Source organism: Urocitellus parryii, chromosome 8 (genome assembly GCF_045843805.1).
Source record: "Urocitellus parryii isolate mUroPar1 chromosome 8, mUroPar1.hap1, whole genome shotgun sequence".
Lineage (NCBI taxonomy): Eukaryota > Metazoa > Chordata > Mammalia > Rodentia > Sciuridae > Urocitellus > Urocitellus parryii.
Window position 1 is genome coordinate 21523183 of NC_135538.1, and position 8043 is coordinate 21531225.

At 41.3% G+C, this 8043-nt stretch overlaps 1 non-coding gene across 1 annotated transcript; it reads right to left on the reverse strand.

The window, feature by feature from the left end:
* Positions 1-2656: 2656 nt before the first annotated feature.
* Trnal-uaa (transfer RNA leucine (anticodon UAA)) lies at positions 2657-2739 on the reverse strand. The gene has a single exon. It is a non-coding gene; the product is annotated as a tRNA-Leu (tRNA).
* Between the last annotated feature and the right edge of the window lie 5304 nt (positions 2740-8043).

Here is an 8043-nt window from a genome sequence, read left to right on the forward strand (position 1 = left end):
GGGATGGAGCTATGATTCCTAATTACAGGTCTGCTTTATTAAACTTTGAGGACCTATGGTTGTAGATTTCACAAATATACAAATCCCTGTGTTTATTACATATAAAGGAGAATGTGGAGTTGAGACAAATACTCAATACTCTTCTTCTTTTTTTTGGGGGGGGGTAACCAGGGATTGAACCCAGGGGCACTTAACCACTGAGCCACATCCCCAGCCCTTTTTATATTTTAGTTAGAGATAGTGTCTCACTAAGTTGCTTAAGGCCTTGAAAAATTGCTGAGGCTGGCTTTGAACTCATGATCCTCCTGCCTCAGCCTCCTGTGTCACTGGGATTACAAGCATGTAATCCACCACATTCAGCTCAACATGCTTTTTAATCCATCTTTTCAGCGCAATTTTAATTACTGTCTTATTTATTAACATTACTTTTACATTAAAGTAATGAATAGAATGGCTGAAAATATCACCTAAACCCAAAGATAAATTTATCTGAGACAAGCTTGGGACATTTGAGTTGCACAATTGTATGGTATAACCCACCCAGATATAAATTATTCAAAAACTACTTCAAGGGGTCATCTCTTTGGGCTTCTGAGTCTTGATTCTCCTAAATAGATAAAAATCTGCTCTAGCTGAAGAAGAAGAAAGAGGAAAGAGAAGTAAAAGAAGAATTAGAAAACTTGAGCCCAGAGGGATGAACTATGGTTTCTTGTTTTCTCTCTTCCTGATGTTCTGGGATCTGGGGCCTCACTGACTAAGCAGGGACTGTGCCTCACAGGGTTAGTTAATTCCTAGGAAAACCAGACAACTAGAAACAGCTCTCATACTGCAGATCCTGCTGGCATTACTCAAACTACCCAGTCTCAACCCTGCTAACCCTGCCTTGCCCATTCCTTCTGCCAAAACCATGATGCAAGCTGCTGTCTTGTCTTTCGTCCTTCCCCTGCCTTCTGACTGACCCTGCTATTTCCCCCCTCAACCGGGCATGATTTCCATGTTTCAAAGGTCACGGATAATCCAGGTATTTATTCCCTGTCAACTTCACAGCCAGGTTCAGAGTTTCTCAAAAGTATTAAATTGAAACAAAGATGGTGTGAGAAAAAGTTTCTATTCATAGAATTTAAAATAATGGCTCATGCAAGTTATAACAGTGATTTGGGATTCTTTTCAGTGGCAGATTTATCATTAATGATTGAAAGAGAAAAAAGAAAACCAACTTACCAGCTGCGGTGGATATATCCTTAATTTGCTGCAAACACAGTAAATGTGGAAAGTAATTCCTCGGAATTTGAGTCAAGAAATAAGGCAAAATTTAACCAAGAAATTTGCCTCAAATTCACCAGTAGGTGTCACTGTTTAAATGTATTCCTAACATGTTTTCCTACAGAGTTCTGTGTATATATATATATATATATATATATATATATATATATATATAAAACCAATACAAAACAAACAATTTTGAATAACTTACGACATGTTCAAACCCACAAAGAGAACGCTTACAAATCCACATGCTTGCCTTCTAATTCAAAGTAGTGACTTCAGTTCTTATTGTTAAATTTTTAGAAAGCCATTATAAGCTTATAAGTGGAGGTATACCTAACAAATAATTCAGATTTAACTTCAAAACATTTGCTACATTTTAAGACTTTTAAACAAATATAAAGACTCTAATGTGAAAGGTCTACTTTTCAAGGAAACAATTCTGGGTTCTTAAGGAGGAAGAGAGACAAAGACTGAACTCAGTCTAATTAGTTATTGACTAACTAAATAACACAATTGTCTTCCATATATATATATATATATATATATATATATATATATTTTTTTTTTTTTTTTTTTTGTCCATTCAACCGTGCTGTCCCCAAGCCCCTCCTCCCCGCATCCCAGCTTGTACGGACAGACTTCCCCATCAGTGGACACAGAGATTTCAGAAATGTCAACGTCATGGAAGTCAGAGATTGACGCTCTGACCCACACTGAAGAAGCCCAAGGAGAAGCGACAGGTAAAAGCAACCCATTCTGAGCAGGAACCACGGCTATAAAGACAATGCTGAGACAGCTGGTAACGAAATCGGACCTGAGGATTATCAATGTTAATTTCCTAATTTTAGTTGCTGCCTTGGGGCATCTAGTCAGTATCTTACTCTTCAGTGATTCGAGGGGAGAAAGTTTTTTACACTGCACTTGCAGTTTGTGGAAGGTCTTCGATTATTTTGATTTTTAAAATTTTGAGAGAGAAGGGGGGCGGGGATTAGGTCACGTAGCTATGGTTTTAAAACTCTAAATCCACAATTTGGATTGCATTTTAGAGCTATGGTGCAGGAGTCCTCTGCCTTCTAGGAGTTAATTGAAAAGTTGTGTGCACACGATTAATTGTGGTGATGGGGGGTGGGGGGTAATGAAGGTGCTTCCTGATTTTTGTGCCGAGGCAGTTTGTAAATCGCGCTGCAGACCACAATCTTGCCCCGCCCTGGGGGAAATGGGCCGGGCTGCGCCGGTGCCCCAGCCCAGCTGCGGTTCTTTTCCGCCCGCCAAGTAGGGTTTGCGCTGCCTCCAGTCAGAAGTCGGCATTTTCATTTGGGGGCGTAGTGTGCTTAGTGAGATTCCTATTTGGAAAATAAAATCTTTCTGAAAAGAGAAAAAGACAACCTACCAGGAGTGGGGTTCGAACCCACGCGGACATATGTCCATTGGATCTTAAGTCCAACGCCTTAACCACTCGGCCATCCTGGTGCAGGCAAGGGCTTTCTCCTCGGCTCTTCCTACAAAGCATATTCCACCGCCCTCTCGCACCCGCCCTTACGAATGCTGAGGCGCCTCCACCACCTCTTCCAGCTTTCCCAGCCCGGGCTGGGAAGGCCTCCCTTCTTTTGCCTTGTTTTCCCGCCGCCATAGCTCTTTGTCGCCCCAGGCCTGCCGCGGCCAAGAAGGCAACTGCAGCAGAGCCGGCACGCTCTCTGCTAGGGCGCCGGCGACGCTTGGCGGGCGGTTAGTTCAGAGCAGGGTTCCGGCTCCTCCATGTTTCCTTTCAGTTTCGAGGTGCGCGGGCGCCGGAAACAAACAAGCTAGCAAGCTTCTGGCTTCGTTGGAGGGTGTTTTAGAGGCGCTTGGCGGGGGGGGGGGGGGGGGGGGGGGGGGCTGGTAGGGACTGAGCCCAAAGGACTGCGTTTACTTTGTTTTATTCTAAATCGATATAATAAGCTTCAGGGACTGAGTTGCAACTCGGCAGTAGAGTTCTTGGTCCCTTGCACCCGTGAGTAGCCTTTATTCTTACCAGATGTCACAAATCACAGGGACAGGAAACTTTGTAGGAATTTGTGTGTATCCTGCCCCACGCACGTGCAGAGGATGTGGCTACTGCCCAGGTTCCCTCCTTGGTGCCTGCAGACACCTTAGCTATGGCAGAGCCTCAGATGCAGTGCGGTGGCTTCCTCTTTGTCTCCAAGACCCTAGAGTGAGCTTAGACGTCCAGGTTCCTTTATCTTAACTAGTTCATCAGTGCTCATGCAAATGTAAGAGACCTCCTAGACCTGCTGCCTGCGTTTCAAGGAACATCACAGAGTTTTGCCACCAATCAGGCCATCATATCCTCCATGATCAATGGCAATACACTGTTTGAGTGTGTGTGTGTGTGTGTGTGTGTGTGTGTGTGTGTGCAATGCATACGTACAATACATACATACACCTACATGCCTATTGAAATGGTCCTCACTTTCTTACCCAGGCTGGCCTTGATCTCACCATCAAGTGAGATCAACATGCCAAGTAACTAGGATTACAGGCATGTATAAATACGTCCAGCTTGGATGATGTTTTTGTTTAATCCCAGACTTATCTTCAAACAAACTCCTGGTATAAGACAGTTCTGAATAACACAGCCACATCATAGGACATCTCTTAGAAGCTCATCTTCTAATGCCTCCAGATTATATTAGATTTTTCTGGCTCCCATCTAGGGATGGGCCTAGAACACAAGTTACTTTAATCAAAACCACAGGTAGTTCTGTTCTGGGAGACAGAAGATATCAGTCTGCTACACAAGCAGAGAGTACCACAATAATATCTCCCATCCCACATACTCTTCTTCCAGCATGACTCTGACATTTCTCTCATTAATGGGTGGGCAAGTGAGGTTCTGTGTTCTTGCTCACTGAATCTAGAAAGGCTTTGTTTGAAGCAAAGTGATGCTCTGTAACTTCTAAGCCTAGGTCATAAACATGGAATAATTGGCTGTCTTCTATTGGGAGGCTCACTCTTGGAACTTGGCCACCATGCTGTAAGGAAGCCCAAGTAGCTGCATGCAGTTGTTTGGCTGACAGCCCTCAGCCAGCAACCAGTATTAACTGCTGCAAATGCCAATGAACAAAGCTTTAGATGGTTTCAGCTCCTCACCTTTGAGTCATTCCCGCTAGATACCCAGATGTCATAGAGAAGAATCAGGTCGTCTCACTGAACCCTTTTTCAATTTCTGATTCACAGAATCTCTGGATATAATAAAATCATTACTGTTTTGTACCACTAAGTTTATGTGTTTGTTTTATGCAAAGCAATAGATAATGAAAATTCTTAAACTGATATGGTGGCAGCAGTGCCATGAAGCACTAGGAACATTTAGTTGAGACAGGCTATCTGAGAGCAAAGCCAACAAGGGAAAGCAGAGTCCAGAGATGAAGAAAGTTCAAGGTCTAAGTCATCATTGGTGTCACCTCCTCCATCCTTACTGAAGACTAGATTTTGAGACAGGCTGTTGTCTTCCAAATCTCCATTTTCTGTGGGGTGTTTGGGTGGAAGAACAGATGTCTCATCCCTGGTTCTAGCTACAAGAGAGCTTAGGAAGCAAAGTTCTGCCTTCTGACTCAGGAAGCAGTCTTCACAATGGAGGAAAATCCCTACCACAGGAAAGGGCATTCAAAAGATGCTGGCATGACAAATAGCCACTGGAGTGTTGGAACAAAGTGTGAAAAGCACTGTGAAGCAGAATTTGTTATAACTGGCAATATTAGAGAGTAATGACAATATTAAGACTGATTTTATAACATCAAAATGACTTCATGTTTAGGAAACTGCTTTTGACATGCTTTTTGCAGAGAAATGCTTCACACTATTCAAGCTATTCTTCACTGTGTATGTGTGTTTATTTAAATCTTTTTTAAAATTTTTTTTAAAACATCTCTGGACATTGTACACAACACCTTTAGTTTGTTTATTTATTTTTTATGTGGTGCTGAGGATCGAACCCAGGGCCTCACAAGTGCTAAGCGAGTGCTCTACCACTGAGCCACAATCCCAGCCCCATAAATCTTGATATTCTGTATACTTGCCATGGTAGTTTAAGAAATATGTCCATAAAGGCTTTGATACCCTCTCTTCAATTGGTAGAACCTAATTCCTTTCCCATTGAGGTTGAATGAAACCTGTTGACTCATTTTTAAAGAATAAAATAAAATGGAAATGATGTATGCAACCTTGGAGACCAGCTGATCATCATAAGGCACAGTGGCTGCCATCTTGGTTGCTCTCTGTTGGATTATTCCCTCTGGAGGAAGCCAGATGTTCTGTCATGAGCAATCCTCTGGAGAGGTCCCTAGTCAGTCACCATGGAGGAATGGAGGTGTCTATGAGTAAGTTTGGAGATACTTTTCAACTCAGTCAAAGCTTCAAATGTCTACAACCCTATCCAACAACTTGACTGCAGCCTCATGGGACACCTGAGCCAGGTCTACTCAGCTAAGTACTAATGCCCTGATCTTCAGAAACTATATAAAGTAATGAACATATGTTGTTTTAGGCTGCTAGGTTTATGTGAATTTTTCCTTAGATTGCTAATACACATCCCAGGCAAAGGTAGTTTCTCTGGCATTGGTAATGTATTCATAAGCCTAAATATTGTTTTTACACGTTTGTTTAAAAAGAATAATCTTGCTGGTTAACATCCAACTTTCCTTCTCCCATTTGTTTTCAATCTCTGGAATGGATAGCCCAAACTTTCCAAGTCTACTCATTTATTTTTTGTGTTCACGAGAATCCCCTGTAATATGAGTTCTGTCATTCTCTTTCATAAGTTTATTTTTCCAGAAAATATCTTTGCTAAAATAGATTCAAATTGTAAAAGTTGTATGAAGTTCAAACAATACATAGAAGTGAATGTAGTCAAATATGAAACCTCTTGCTCACCACTCCTATAAACTCAGTCCCTTGAAGATACTAAAACAATTTCTGCCTCTCTTCACTTTTTCCTGTGCCTACTTTTCTCTACCTTGCAGGCCCCCCAAGTCCTATCTTGCCACCACACATAAAATTGTAAAGTTAATGAGTACATAAAAGCTACACTTATAAATATGAGGGCATATTAACTCAGGAAGCTTCAAAACAGAACTTACAAGTGTCATTTTCACTCTGTGTTACCTTGTTTTTTTTCTTTTAAATATAAATAAATTTATATATTTTTAGTTGTAGGTGGACACAATAATTTTATTATTTATTTATTTATATGTGGTGCCGAGGATCAAACCAGGGGCCTCACACATGCTAGGGGAGCACTCTACTGCTAAGCCATAACCCCAGCCTGTGACCTTGTTTTATTATAATAAAAACTAAAGTAGGTGATGTCCTTAGAAATATGTTATTCTTGATAATAGTATTGTCCAATGAAGTACTTATAGAATTTAAATTTTCATGTCAATTTTTGTAAAATATAGTTATACCTATCTTGTATCAGAAGCAAAATATAAATTAACCTTTTTGTATATAATTGAGAGTTGTCATTATTACAGAAATCATTTTTCTGAATGATAGATCAAACAAGAGGCAGAAATATATAGCAACATAAAGTATTGTTTATTATGAAATTAACGGACTTAGTTCAAATTTTGATTTTTTTTCCTACCTGTGTAAGCTATTTTTATAACCTCTTCAGGTCTCAGTTTCCTCATCTGTTAAGTGGGGATGAAACTACCTACCTCAGACAAATGTAAAAATTAAATACAGTAGTGCATATAAAATAAGCTAGCTGGGTCCTGGCATGAGGTGGGCTCCTCAGGTGGTCAGTGTTGTGCCTATCCAGCAGCCCTCCCCTGCCCTTCTTTCAGCTGCAGGGATTCTTATTTGATTCAGGCAGCAGGCAGAGGCTCCTTGATTTCTGGGACGGTGGATGCTTTCCCCATCCCTGGGAATGAATCATTAGTAAACTAAACTAAAACTTGTCATCTCATCCCTTATCAATATGTGGTGTTGGGGTGTGGGGAGCCAGAGCAGTTCGTGATCCATTTTAGCCAATGAGAGATTTTGGAAAGTGGGCTGGGAGTTCTTAGAAAAAAAAAAATTCTTTCTGAATTAAAAAAATGAGCCTTGGGGGCCTGGGGATGTAGCTCAGATGGTAGAGTGTTTGTCCCATATACACAAGGCCCTGGGTTCAAACCCCAGCACTACAAAACAAAACAAAACAAAACAAAACTGAGCCTTGGGAAGTGAGTGGGATCATGTGTTGGTGAAATTCTTGGAACTGTGTTAGCCATGGGTAGGTGGGTGAGGGACACAAGCCTATGGGTAATAAGGAGCTTACACTAACACCCAAAGATGTCAGAATGGTAAGTTAGAAGGAGATTTTGCCTTTAAAGATTTGATTGAGTCACATCCAACCACTTACTTCCAGTTTTTCTTTTTCTTTTGGTACTGGGGATTGAATTCGGGGACACTTGACCACTGAACCACATCCCCAGCACTATTTTGTATCTTATTTAGAGACAAGGTCTGCCTGAGTTGCTTAGTCCCTTGCTTTTGCTGAGGCTGGCTATGAACTTGTGATTCTCCTGCCTCAGGCTCCGGAGCCGCTGGGATTACAGGCATGGGCCACCACACTGGCTTCTTATACTGGATAATGAACATGTCTTTAAATGTCTTTAAATGTAAGGCAGCGGTGCTTAAATTGTCTTCCTCCATCAATTGCATGAAGATCATTTTCTGGTCCCACACCAAGCTTCTGAATCTGCATCCCAAAGTTTGGTGATTCTGAAGCATGCTTAAGTTTAGGATCCCCAA